At 44.9% G+C, this 15,061-nt stretch overlaps 1 long non-coding RNA gene across 1 annotated transcript in view; it reads right to left on the bottom strand.

The window, feature by feature from the left end:
• Positions 1 to 15,061, bottom strand: part of LOC109517009 (uncharacterized) — a 35,014-nt gene that overhangs the window by 1,188 nt on the left and 18,765 nt on the right. The gene's annotated exons all lie outside the window — the stretch shown is intronic.

Genomic DNA, 15,061 nt, shown 5'->3' with positions numbered 1-15,061 from the left:
AGCGAGCACATCAACACTGGCTCATTACCACACGAGTCACAGAAAAAAAGAAAGAAAAGCCATGGTGGCATTGGTGCGAATGCATTCATTCAAAATGTTTTTAGGCACTGCAAATAATGTTTTAAGTATTCAACAATTCATCATACTGAGAGGGTATTCATTTTTTTGGGGGGAGGGGGGGACGGGGGTACTCTATTTGTCAAATTCTGCAAACTAAAAATACTCATTATATGAATCTATATGACAAACAAAATCAGCATGAATATCTTTGCGGAGGAAGAATTTAGGATTGCTTGATTAGCTTGTGGCAGTGTATCCAATGATGCGCATACACGCACGGTTCCACAAGGGAGCAGTATTTTCTCACATAGCTTTGACATTGTGTCAAGTAGAATTTTTGGTAAAAAAAAAATGATGACGCAAATAATCTATGCAGGGACCATATCTATCTTGGAGCAGGTGCGGGCACAGTTTCTCTTCAAACCTACCCTGCTCTTAGCTTCTTGCAGAAAACACGGCTGTTAAACCCTCAGTCAATCCATCAACGGCTTCTATTCTTTTGTCAGAACAGTTTGGAAAGAACCGTGTTTGTTCTCCACGGGGGTTCAAAAAGCCACGATGGATACATTCTGCGTAGAAGAACCTGGATTAGCGGGTGTTTCGAATTAGTCTGAAACCGATTTTGAGGTTTTAGTCAGTGACCTCTGGTGCATTCGGGCATTCACAATCACATTATATATTTTTCTATGAAAATAGGGTGTGGGATTGTATCAACTGTGAGGTATTAAGGCAGCACCACAGTGCGAATGAAGTTCTTATCTTTGGGATTTCACGGCAAATTTCTGAGGCAAGGGCGATTTCTGGGTCAAGTTGAGCGGCTCCAAAGAGAATCACGATGGAGTGAAATGCTATCAAGTGTCAAGGAACAGCAGAATCAGAGAAAAAAAAAATCTTCTTGCTGAATAGAAAGTGTTTGTTTGTGGACAGCGAGGCGAATGGTTTAGAGGGTTGGTGTGAGCTTCGTTGCATGTCCACAGACGGGCAGGCTGGGCAAACACAAACCCACACAGCGGCAGCTGACAGCCAAAACCCACTTGACGGTACACGTTGGACGGAGTGGGCCTGAGTGGCAGCGTGGTAACTTCGGCTCAAGCTTTGAAAAGGCTCGGCAAAAAAGAGATGGTTTTCGTGTCCACAGCTTCATCACATCATCTCACTGCGGACGCAGGACTGAAATGTTAAGGTAACCACCCGCCCCCTCTCAATGAAGCAGGCGGCAGCTGCTGCGCTTTCGTCCTGATGAGCATCGTTACTCTTCCATCTCACTCGCCGCACGGCGACGTTGGACACCCCCGCTCCAAAATGGAGAAGAGGAGGCCTCATCCAAAGCCCATTTGGCATCGTCAAAAGGTCTTCTGAGAAAAACCTTTTCGGGCTCTTTCAGAACGCCTGCCATGAACTGTTTGCCGAGTCGACCGCCGTGTTGACACTACTGTTAAAATGACCCCCCGCTGGCTCGCCTCTCACAGCTTTGTGATGAAATCCTGTGCCACCATTCACCCCCACATGTGCTCCTCAAATATTTAACCTGGCCATACATAAACAGCGCTACGAGTGAACCTGTTGCGTTACAAATCACGGTGTGGCCGAGTCAGACACACACAAGGTCCGATTTCTTCATCGGGCTCATGAATTTAAAGTCATTGAAATGATTCAGGAAGATGACTCACCTGACAGACATGTAATGAGAGGGAACGGCAACTTTTCATTTGTCTTGAATTGCGTTCATAAGTAATTGATTACATTGCCGATATGGTATTGAGCAGCCCCGAGTTCTTAGGTCACAGTAAGTAGCGTGCTTTGCTGGAAATACCACACGGATCAAGAATTTTTCAAGCATATTCCTTGCCGTGGTGAGATTTGCTCGTTGAGGGTCAGACCGGACTCACGTAATTAATGCGCCAGCCCTCATCCCCGCCTCCTTGACTGCCGGGCCACTGGCGAGCTTGGTTTTGACGACACTTGCAACCAGTTTGGTCATCTACTGTCCCGCCTTGCTCGGTGGTGACCTTTTCGCGGTTGGCCAACTGCTTCATCGAATGGAAGCAGAGCCCAGAGTGTGGAAAGCAAGCAAGCGCCCAAGACACAAACAGTAAAGAACCCTCATGTAATAGTCACATTTTCAGACATAGCCAGGTAACTGGACGTTTATTTAACTTCATCCGTGATTGAGGGCAGGCACTCCAGAAACCCAGCTTTTTTGTTAAAAAGTCCATCTTCCATAATATGCCTCCTTTAAAGCAATGATTTCATTCACAGGGTCCAGTGCGGCTCACAGAGACTGCGACTGGATTATGTGAGCAGGCTAACAGGTGAAACTATATATGGTATTCCAAGCAGGCACTGGGAAGCGGCTTTTTACATTGGCAAGATTGCGTCGCCTCTTTGCCAAGTACAATAGTCAGCATAATGAGAAACACTTGTTCCCCAGAATGAACCATCCAGTCACCCACCCGGCCCTCAAGCAGGGGGAGCCCCTGCGTGTTTGACGGTGTTGTTACATCGTCATTGATTATGTTTGGTGGCTTTGGCTCGGAGCCACGCCGATATTCTCATACAGCCATGGAAACGCTGGCCTCAGAGGTGCACTCAAGCATGAGTTGCTTTCTACAGTAAGACAAAAAAATAAAACAAACAGGCCAAACATCGGAGGACAGCGTGCGCGAGCAAACAAGCTACACTTTGCAAAGAAACTCGAGAGGCTGGCATCCGTGTACAGTATTTGACAGTTCATCGATCATTTTAGCAGAAAAGCAACTTTGCAAAAGTGTGGAGTGAGTTGCCAGGCTAAGACGTATTTCGTCTCATTCAATCGGCGTCATTTATTTATGGCCGAGCGACAAGCCGGCACTCGTGTCCGTTTGCCTGGCGCTCTATCATGGAGTCTGACGTAATATTTAGCAGTGCGACGTTACTTGAATGTAGCGCTTGTCCCGATTGGGGTTGATGAGGGTAAATCACAAGCCTGAGAATTCTCTTGCCGACAAAGTATGATGACACTATACATTGTAGAGATGGCACGAATTAAAAGCGATGACAACAGTGACGACTGAACGAGCACTTCAGAAATCAAAGTCTGGGTTGTTTTTTTTTTTTTTTCGGACTAGTAGCAGTCAGTCAAATGAGCTCACCATGTTTTGCCGTGTTGCATTACCATGGCATTGAAGGTGAGAAGGCCACATTGGGAGCTTTATGCTTTTGGAGGTTTGGTGCGAGGGCTCCATTTCTGGATGGCAGCACTGTACTAACAAACACTTGCACTGATATGGAACACCTCCCCAAACTGAAAACTGTACTCGCTGTGTTTCCGAGCCCGTGAGTCAGACTTTTCCGACAAAGTTGCACGGCAGCAAACCTAAATATTTTCTCCACGGATATGGACGTCGTCGGCGAATCCCATGAGATCTTTGCGGCTAAAAATAGGAATGAAGCCGCGTGTGAAAAGTGTGTCTCTGTGTCATACATTCGGGGGCTGAATTTGGAATGTGCGGACTCATCTTACCCAGTTCAAGGTCAGATATCAACAAAAACAACCCCCCCCCCCACCCCCACAATATACGACCTATCCATCATTTCTCACGGCACTCTGACCTTGAGGAAGTGAGGATGCAGAAATCAATGTTTCAAAAGGGATAGGCACATCATGAGCATTTTTTTCTTTTTTAATTTAATACCATAACACTCATTTTGCAGAAGCCGGACAGACGAACTGTCACGGAGGGAGAACACAACCGTGTTTGTAGAACAATAATGTCACCGAGCTACAGGTGCAATTTCGAGGTACTTGGTACTTGGTATTGAATTGATTGTAGCGTATTACCCATGAGCAGCCGGATGCTTCTCAATGTGGAATAAGCCCAACATCTGTTTTGACCACAAATGGTCCTCGTGCCCCCTCGTTTACTTCACCGGTTGCACGCAGCGGCTCACCTACACAGCCAAAGCGGTGGGCCGAGTTCCGTGCGGCCAAAGGCAACTCGATCCCATCATTAACTCAATGAGGTTCCACGCAAGCAAAATAAAAGTCCGAAACCAGTGGAAAAGTATCGTATTTTTGTCTCCTCTTAGAGAGGGCAAGCAAAACCGAATAATCGACAGGTCAAATGAGGTAAGAGGAGAGCTTATGTGTCGAGCGATTCCATTTACGTTTGGCCTCACTTGTGGGTGACAGTTATTTGGATTTTGAGGTGGGTGATGTATTATGGTGGATCATTTTATTTCCATTGCACAAAAGCAAAATGGAGCATTACTGTACAAATACAACGGCAATTTTAGTTTCTGTCAGGCTCGACCCGCAAATGAAAAAAAAAAATCGCATTTGATGCCTCAAAATGTAGTGAGAATGAAATCTCCTAACTGGTTTTCCGTACGAGTGCCACCAATAATCCATTTCCAAACCATCACATGAGCATGTGTGCGTCGATTGACGACTTGATTCTGTTTCTGAGAAGAGATGACGCCTCCGAAATAGCAGAACATTCCATGAAATTAGGGATCTTCTCCAATTGAGAACAAGAGCCCATTTTGAAGTACGGCAATCACTAGATGGGTAGGAATCGGAGCAAATCAGAAATGTTCCAGCATATACATACGTACATCATACACATATAATTTTTCACAATGATCAACACATTTTTCTTCTTTGCCATCACTCCCCACCATCCCAAAAAAGTGAAAGACAATATACATCTAAAGTTGGCTAGATATTCTTCCAGAAATACCACTAAGGTATGAAACAATTTGGATTATTTTGAGAAAAATGTTCCAGACAGTCATGAACACGAAGAAGTGTGGTCTGCGCACTGAGCGTTGGGAATAGAAAGCGAGAGTTTTATTTGCAAGAAGAGCCACCCAAATACTGTACGGATCAACACCAAAAAGCCCATCGGCTACGGAGGCATCCGTTCTGAATGAAACAAGCCTCTCATGAGAGCCTGTCCCAAAGCTAAATGATGGTCCAGATTACATGTAGCGCTAAGAGTAAAGTGACGCGGGAAACCGAAAAAGAAGATAGGAGCCAAACACGCTTCGACAGTCGATGACGTCAAAGTTATTTCCCCGAAGTAGACGTAAAGACACGAGCGCGAATACATCTTGTGCCGAGCAAACAAAAACAAGTGGAAGGCTTATAAATCATCACTCCTCTGAATGACTAACGGCAGATATCGTGCGTAGCTGCAAGGAGAGCGAAGGCAGAAAAGAAGCGCGTCTTGTTTGGGCGCGTTTTACGTCACTGCCACCCACTGCTTCTGCTCTACGTATGGTTGCCTCACAGGAATGTGTTTCCTTAGCCTGTTTTTGATGACACGGGTCACCGTATTGACACCGCACATGTGGGGAAGAGCTGGACCGACATCCCGGGACTGGATTGGTTTTAAGTGCTGCTAAGTGGCAACTCAGGATTTCTGCTCATTTCCATGGTTCTATTTTTGATTTATGAACCATAAATTCACAGACTTCATGTAAGGTGACCGAATGGCGGGTGCAAAAGCGGAGCTGTTATATGGCGTGAAACAGCCACAGTATTTCTTGTTTGGGATAATCACATCCAGATTTTCTCAATTCAACATTCAACTGGACACAAACACTTTTTGGAAGCGATCAAAAACGTGTCCCGTCTACTTGCAAGCCGCGAATGCACCGTGATAGGCCAGCTTTTCAGAAACACCTTGTGCAATCGTTGTGGGGTCTCGGGTGAAGTTAACCCTGAAATTGGTACGTGTGGACCCCATTTTATGCAAAACCTCACAGGACAGTGCAAAAGCAGTGAAACAACACTTCTTCAGCCCTGATCGTGACCAGTTGGAATGGAAGTGAGGTGAATCTGCAGCTAAAAGAGAACGCGCTAACTCTTGGATTCCCACTTAGATGCCACTTGGATGCGGCTGAATGCGAAGTGGAGATATTTATGTTCATTGGAGTCGTGTCTATACACTTCGGTGTCCATCCAAACTTTGCAGCGCGTTTGAGAGATCGGCGTTAATGCGTGTAGCATTTGGCACCGAGTGTCAACTTGGCCTGTGGAAATGAGTAGTAAATTATTGATTTATGGACACCACGACTACAATAGAACGCTTTTGTGATCCAAGATTCGAACCTTAAACCTTGCCATTGTGAAGCTTCCCCTACAGCCCCAATGAACAATTATTGCACTCATTTATTCATCATGTGTCCTCATAGCATTCGACACAAACTCAAAATCATGTTTTTCTCATAAAGCAAACTTCAGGCGTTAATGCGTGTAGCATTTGGCACCGAGTGTCAACTTGGCCTGTGGAAATGAGTAGTAAATTATTGATTTATGGACACGACGACTACAATAGAACGCTATTGTGATCCAAGATTCGAAGCTTAAACCTTGCCATTGTGAAGCTTCCCCGACAGTCCCAATGAACAATTATTGCACTCATTTATTCATCGTGTGTCCTCATAGCACTCGACACAAACTCAAAATCATGTTTTTCTCATAAAACACAAAGCAAACTTCGATCAAGTGTCTTTGTGATGGCGACAATTGCTTTTCAGTGAATTCCTGTCAGATTCCTCCTCACATACATCACCAAGGACTGCCGCTAATATGAATCGACTGTATTCGGCTTCAAATCATTACATTTCAAACGTGTCTGCTAGCTTCCACTGCCAATGCGTGACCACGTCCCTGGAGCCTACCGGAATGTTGCTGCGACTGCAGCTGGCGTACTGTCAAACATGCGTCACAAGCATCGCTGAACTCTCCTTGCATGGTTTCAACCTGTTTGCACAATGACGTGAACCAGGAGTTTTGAAAATATCCGGAACAACCAGGATTAGGGGCTTAATGAGGTCGTGTTCAGTGATTTCCCTAACAAACAGCGGTCACTTCGTAACAGTCGGCAGCTCTGCTAACAAATTAGCCACAGAGGTCATTGTGTGGAGAATTGTGTTCATTGGTTAAGAATCCACTCTTGCGATTGGCTGGTGATCAGTCCGCTGCCGACTGTACCTCTTGCCCAAAATCAGCTGGGATAGCCTCCAGTTCAATTGTGACCCCACTGAGGACAAGTACGATAGAAGATGGATGGTTAACAAATATTAGCGAGCCAACATTAAAGGTCCAAAGACATCGGAGATGTTTGCATTTTCCTTGTTGTTGCTCAACTCAAGGGGAAAACTGGAATCAGTAAGAAAAGAGATTGCGTCATCTTGGATAATTGGAGGGCTTACATGGGGAATGTCACGTAGGACAACAAAACAAAAGATGAAACCAGCAGAGCAAGCCAAGTGAAACACCACATCAAAGAAAAACGCAGTGATGGCACACAGCCTCGCCCCAATCACCCTTTGAAAGAGCTCAAATACGAGTAGATATCGTCAGTAAGTTCACGTTCTGGTGTGATGGTTATCATTACAGTGATGCCCAGGCACACATAGACCCCCAAGTGGTGAGAAAAGTGCCCTTTGCCTTAAGACCGTTACTTTCCCCCCCCATCATTCATACAAATTTGACTCCCCCACCCCCGCCATAATAAGAAAATAATTTTTTTATTGATTGTGTGAATGAATGTGAAGGGGGGCCTTTTTTGGGTCTTGAGCACCTGCCCCCGAAAAATGTCTGTGCACATGCCTGATGACAGTCTTTTACCGATGATTAGACCTGTACAGGTTTTGGGGCATTTAACTTTGGAGGTTGGGCTGTTTTTCCATTGCGCATGAAAAGTGAAATAAATCTGAGCTGAAACCTTTTTTTTTTTTTTTTTTGCAAGGCACTCAATATGAAGTATGTCACAGTAGGGAGAGCAAAGCGCAAGGCATTTTATGGACTGTTATGAGCGTCATACCTGGTTGAAAAATAAATCAGATGTTTCCAAGAAAATTGTAGGATGTCAGAATTTTGTTTCAGTTGATCCCAGACAGCAAAGCATGTGCCGCTACCTTTCCTCTTGTGGCCCCGTGGTCTCGCATCCCCCTTGCCCATCTGCTTCGAGGTATCCAAAACAGACAGTAAGACAAGAAAACGCCTGGTGCTAATTGTAACCATGTGCCGCTATGTTTCCGTCGGACTTTTTCATACACAGAAGGAAACGAGCACGGGAAATGCGCATCGGCTTAAGAATGATGCGATACGTGCGCACTCGCCATCCCGCGAGACTGAGTCGAAGGCAGCAGCTGGTAGCGTTTGTTTTGGCCTCGAGTCCAGTAAGACCCAGACAAATTTCCTGGTTGCTCACAACCGAGTTCTGTCGCAACAAGCAGCAACGGTTTTGGGAAAAAGGATCATCACTACTTTCGGTCGTTTTTTTTTTTTTTTTTTCAGGATTCGCAGCTGAACAGGTAGCTTGAATTTGACGTGTGAGAGCTTGAAAACAGCCGCCTTCTGCGGATGCAAGATATGGCCAAAAGTGCCTTCAATGCACTGTTTTTCCCCTCACCTTTTTGGGTTTCAATTTCACAGTCGTCCGTCTATTCATTATCCAAAGTTCATTTGTTTGCGGACGAGGGTCCCAGACGTGTCTACAGCTGAAATCTCAATTCTCGGGCAAATATAGGTTGGCAATAAGATGAAATGGAGACGTCAGCTAGACAGAGGCTTGTCAAATTACAACCCAGTAGTGACATTTGGAATGAAATGAAGCACATGGCAATGGCATACTGAATAAATAGATATTAATGACATCATTCCAATGGATTTTTTTTTTTTTTGACCAGAGCAGGTCGACCCATGTGATCTGACAATGTCTTCAGAAATGATGACGCAGCATGTGGCTCAGTGCCCAAGGTTATTTTGTCCGCTCTGGTCCATCTATAAACAATTGTAGGTTAATAATGAAGAGAAATCTGTCAACGGTTATAAAAATATTTTTAAAATTCTTTTTTTTTTTTTTCCTTGCATGAATATCCTCTTGCAGTACTTTCATTTGAAATGTCCTTCCTTGCGTGATAGCGGAATCACACCTCAGGATGGAACATGGCCTCTTCCTTATTTGCTCCATAAACTTCGAATGTTTGCACTGAACCAGAAGAACCTTGCTAGTAAATTCTTCCAAGCGATGCCACCGGCTGCAGTGGGTTTCAAACCCACTAAAAAGGGGGCGCACGGCATCACTTGTGAACTCGCCTTGTTTTGACGAAAAAAACAAGCGTGAGCAAGACCAGTGGGTGAAGGGCTCAGAGGGGCCAACCGACTAAGCAAGTTTACCAATAAAACATGGCCTCTTTACTCATAAACCCCCCATTTGTTCATGGAAACACTATGCTTCGGGTGATCTATGTAAAATCATCGACGCTGACCATAGCACGTCGGTTTCGGCCAACGAATTGATTGCTATTGAATAAAATCGGAGTCTCTGGCCGGTCATATCTGACAAAGTTTGGAGAAGCTGGGAAACACAAAATCCACTGGCGGGAATGACGCAGACACGGTGCCAAAATGTAACTCGCAGCAATCCACGGGGACTTCTTCTTCATCGTAACTTTAAATCCGTCATTTTTAGACAACGCAGAGCCCAATAAGGCCTGAATGGTCCTGATAAAACGTGTCCAAGAAAAATAGGCCCACTGATGTCAGAGCAAACGCAGCCCAGATGAAGGGAAAAGTGATGACTGCTCATTGGCATTAACTCTAAACTGAAAACAAAAAGTGCAGGCATTTGGGGGTCCTCGGTTCATTGTTTACTAACATACGAGGTTTTGAGGTTATGTACGGCATAGAGGTTATCACCAGAAAAGGAAACGTAATACCACCAGATTAACGTGACTTGCAAAAACAACAATGAACTGACAAAGACTAAAAGAAACAAGGGAACTAAATACAAGCAAATTAATGAGCCAATGATGCACATCCTTAAAAAACAAAACAAAAAAAAAACAATGGCATCAGGAAGCTGATTGACTGATACAAGAACACTGGGACACAAAAAACACAAGCACAAGACGTGAACATGAGACACAGGGAAGAAAATGACAAAAACATGAAAAAAAACTAAATGTAATCGAAGATAGTTAACAAAAATATAGATCATGACATATCCTGGGGAGCCCGGGCAAGGAGGACCATTGGGCACCCCCCCCCCACACCCCCCAAACAAAAAAAACAGCACAATCAGCGCACTTTTTGTTCGGCTGTGTTCACACCCACAACGGCGCAAAATGCTTATTTTGAAATATGTCACACTTCACCAGTTTGCACGCGTCTGCAAGAATACCAAAACTTAGTCTAGCCCGCCCCTGCATGGATTTACGCCACGCCTCGTGCCACATTGGGCACGAAAATACTTTGCAGTACCACTGCTTCATCATTGATACTGTATGGGCCAATGTCTGCCATCTCTTGGGGCCCCCTCAGCTCGAAGCCCTAAGAAATTGCCTGAGTTGCCTCCCCCGTTGCTTTGTTTCTGATCATCACCAACAGGAGTCTTTCATCAAAATATTTACTCTAGTTCTGAACTGTTAATCGCATATGTCAGTCATAGACGACGGTACAATCCAATTGACACGTGCGGTTCACGTAGCAGTTGTAAAAATGGAACAAAACCGATGATGTCAAAACAAACTTTTTAAAAAAATATATTGTCATTCAAAAAAGACATTATATACACGATTCTTTAGAGTGTGGGAAAAAACCTGAGGGATTACAACAAGTGGGGCGGAGTGCGCGTTTATTTGTGCGTGTGTGTGTGGAGATGGGGAGGGCATATGAGGGGATCCTCAGAAATATGTCGCTTCGGCAGTGTATCTATTTTTGACATGTTACATTCCTTGCCCCCCCTCCCCCCACACACACATATTCTCACCCATCTATAAGACATTTACAGCCATCTTTGATGCTCAGGCCTTGTAAGATGGTACTGGGGCAGGCTTGTGGTCAAACACAGACATTTCTCAGGGTTCAGATGTCAGCTGTGAGTAAGACAGACAAACATTAAAAAAAAAGCAGCGGGAAGCTAAAGTTAGAGACGAGATGTTTTATGGCGTACCTTCATGACAGCAGGTACCAAAAACTATCACCTGGGACCCAGGAGCGCGATGCCAAAACCTAAACACCCATCATGGCCTTTTCTCAATGCTTCTACAGCAGTTCGTACGAGGGCTCATTTTCCAAGCGTCATTTACATTTTGAGCCTTTTCCGGCAGCACTTCGTTGAATTCAAGGATACGTGTTGTAATTGTCAAAGTTTAACATTTCGCTTCTGCTCTTTTAGGAAGGCATTACAGGTAAGCAATGCGCTTGGGGGAAACCTGCGCAAGTGACACGTGTTACCCGGAGACACTAAAGGGAAGGACTTAAGGTTGTTCCCAAACGCTAGCAAGCTTAGCCAGATAAGACAAAGAGGCTAGCTACGTGCTCCTGGTTGAATCGTTTTTTTCTTAGTCAATTACATTTTTTAATGATTAAAATAGTCAATCACGGCATAAGTGCTGTAGAAAAGCGACAATGCACGGATGACAGTTTATTGCTATTCATCGGCTGGTAAGAAACTGAGACCGCCTTACAATTTGAGGACAATGAAATCTTGCCTTAATGTTTGAGTAAAAAACTGGGGAATGCTGGGTCCGCATTGGATTTTCTTTCTTGTGTCTCCATGAAATGCCACAAATCTGTCTTGCAAAAGGTTGAAAATCTGCAAAAGCAGTAACTCCGCAGTCGGGACGACTCAAGTTTTCACCATTACGCCTTCAAGTGTGCACATTATCACAAGGTGAAAGAAAAGCTTGAGTCATTGTTGCCTAAGTGGGCGTAAGAAGATTTGATCCTAGCTTATTTGGCACTTAGAAGGAGCTTTTGCGCGGTGCGGCGCCGGAATCACGGAGGACGTCTCCGACTCGCAGAAAATGTGTCCAGAGTGCAGTAGTGACATCTGGAGAACTGCACCGTTCACCGTTGGACAACATGCAAATTGTTAGGTGGGCTTATCTTCTTTGAGCCTCTTAGGGCCCAATCAAGGAGCTACCTGCCAGAAAGCCCGAGTACAATCACACAAGGGATACCATTGTTACACTCCTGCTTACTTCATTTCAACACATTTACAGCAGTAGCCTTCAACTCGGTTTGGAAAGTGAACGGCTTTCAGTCAAAGTTCGGTCGAAGACGCACACGCGGATGTCACAACCAAAACGATCACCGAGCATCACAGCACTGCTAAAAATTTGTTTTGGGGAAGTGGCTTTGAGGACAAGCCCTTGCTTGACGTGCGTTTGTGTAATGTTTGCTTAACGATCTGGCGTCGTCAACTGCCGGGCCTGACGTACGTATGACGGCGTTCTCAATCATTTTTGCAGCCCCGTGCGAACAGTGATTTGTTTTCAGTTTTGATGGTCTTCCGCGGGCTATAAATTATGACGAAATATGCACCAATCATTCCAAGAGGTTCTCAGTTTGAACTGGTTGGTGCAGCGAGGAAGTCATCGTTTGGCAAAAGAAGGCACGCTCGGTGACTGCAATATTCTTTTATTTGAATGTTCTATATTATGAGCCCATAAATGTCAGACTAACATTGACTATAATTACAAAATGACTTTACACAGCATAGGTTGCTGATAGATTACCACGTTAGGAACACAAGTCTGTTTCAAACTGAGGATCCGAAACATCCTGCGCTTGACGGTCACGCCTTTGTCCCGTTTTCTACCTGGATCCAAAGCCACTGTAAATTTCCAACAAAAATCAGCCCAACGACATCCAGACCATTCGCTGTCTTCTTGTTCACGGAGTCCAGTGCGATTGAGTAAAAACAAGGTTATGCGGTTCGGGTTATCCAGGGTGTCGGTTCAGCTGTAAGCACGGTTCTGTTTACCAAGTGGCATTGCAGACACCATGGGAAAACCCATCAGTGATATTGTATAATCACTGCCGTGTATGCGGTCAAAACAGAGCAGGAATTTAATTTTGAATCAAACCGAAACCCGGCGCGGGCGCTCTTTGATCCAATTTATTGAATGACTCAACTCTGCTTATTTCTCTTTTGGACAGGGCGTGGAGCAAAGACACTCTCCTCAACTTGCTTTAACCAAGTTGAAACTCTCCAGTCAACAAAGCCTCAGCAGAGCCAACAAAGGATTTTGTGTGATGCGGCGTGGGACAGACGCATTATTCAGCAGCTTTATGTGGAAGGTGGCTTGAAATGAAGAAACTGGGCTTCCCACCAATGGAAACCACTCATGACATGTCACCAATTACTTTTGCCCCATCGCCAACAAAAATCAACTCGTGAAATCACAAACTGCCTCAAGGCATCCAACCCAACGGCCTCTCCAAAATGAATCATATTTTATTTTAATTTTTTCTTTTTTTGGTGAGTGCAACTCATTGCATACGGTGCGCACGCCCTGTGGAAATTAGTATTCATCTCAGGGCTACCGTGAATGAATGAGGAAACGGTGCATTATTTTTAGCTTTGCACACAGGGCACGGACAATCCACCGCGTCTTAAAGGATCATAAAAGTACGTTCAAATACAGTAATGTCGAATCACATTTGTCGTATTTTTCGTCCACATGCAGAGCCCTTGTGGCTTTCCCATTTGCTGCTGCCGCTGCTGCCAGCAAAGTAGCAATAACTGTGGGTGGGTGGAGGGCACGCTTTAGCCAAATGTGCGCACTTTGAGTTGGAATAGCAGAGCCATGAAATGGAGTTACTTGAATTGAATTGTCAAACTGGAGTCCGATCTTTCCTCCCATGGGTGTTAGTGGGATTTACATCACTTGTTAAGCTTTTCTACTTCTTTCTTGCTTGGACCTCATTCGGTTCACGTTGGACTTTGAGAGGCCTCCAGAAAGGGGAGAGCGGATGCGCGGGACGATTAATTGTCGTTTAAATGTTCCAAATGGGAAAAAAAGGGCTTTTCAAAACAGAGCGGCATATGCCCTGAACAACCCCCTAATTATTGCGATGATCTTTCGATAATACGGCTTGCAACAAAGTCACTGGGTTCACTTGATGCGTGGGCCAGCAATTGGAAAGGGAGGGAGCATCATCTGGGGCCTTGAAGAGGTGGCACGTGAAAACGTGTGTGCGCTTGTATACTTAAGAGTGGGCGAAAAGAAGAGTGTATCTTGAATTGCAATTCATGTGTTTTGTCCCCAGCCAATAATCGAATTAGTTGGCCTGTAATAGAGGTTACATGATGGTCAGTGGATGAAAATATTGATAACATGTGTGAGCATTACTCCAAATACTTTGCAGATGTAATCATGCAGTGTGACCACAACACTGAGAGACTCCCAAAAAGAGTGCTTTGTTGCTAAGTCAAGTCAAGCGAAGTCTCGATGTAGCAGTTCGCTCATTGTTTCTGGTGCAGTTTGCGGGAGCGTCGAATTGCGCTGCGTGCATCATACTGGGAGGTGTTTCGAATATTCTGCCGACCCAGAGAGAAGCTTGTGACTTTTGAACCCGCTTACGTTCCAGCGTCTTGGATCGGATGTCATTCAAAAATCAATCGGGGTGCTTGTATAGACATAACCATTTGTCTCGTCTTGAACATCAATGGTCCGAAGCTGTGAATATGAACTCTTTTTTTTTTTCTTGCTTTTAAAGTGTCCCGTAATTGGTTGGCGACCAAAAGCTCACCCGTGATGATGACCGGCACGACAATGAGAATTGACAATATGTGCCCAATGCGACCTCGCGCCGATGCTAAGTAAGTCCAACGGTGGCAAGCGGAAACTGAAGCATATACCTGTATGGCGTGACATTTCTGCGCCTGAAATGTTCAGCATTTTCAACAAAATTATGGAGGGAAAGAGAGCAGAGGCGGAGCAAAAAAAAAAAAAAATGGGAGAGGGAGAGGAGGGAAAGGAGAAGAGGGGGGGAGCAGGAAATTTCTTCCTGCGTCACTTGCTTTAATGCCTTCAGCAGCTGCCAATGAAAATGATGACCGACAGAAGTGTTATTTCTTTCCCCCCTTGCTCTCGGCATCTTGCCCTGGAAAACCACACAGCTTCAGCCGCATGGCGAACAAGTGTAATCTACGAAACACTCGTCAAAAGTCACCAATACAGCTCATCCGTGCATCTTTGGAAAGTCACA

Source organism: Hippocampus comes, unplaced genomic scaffold (genome assembly GCF_001891065.2).
Source record: "Hippocampus comes isolate QL1 unplaced genomic scaffold, H_comes_QL1_v1.1 scaffold487, whole genome shotgun sequence".
Taxonomy (NCBI): Eukaryota; Metazoa; Chordata; class Actinopteri; order Syngnathiformes; family Syngnathidae; genus Hippocampus; species Hippocampus comes.
Note: the sequence above shows the minus strand (reverse complement) of the source record. Positions and strands in the feature narration are given on the sequence as shown.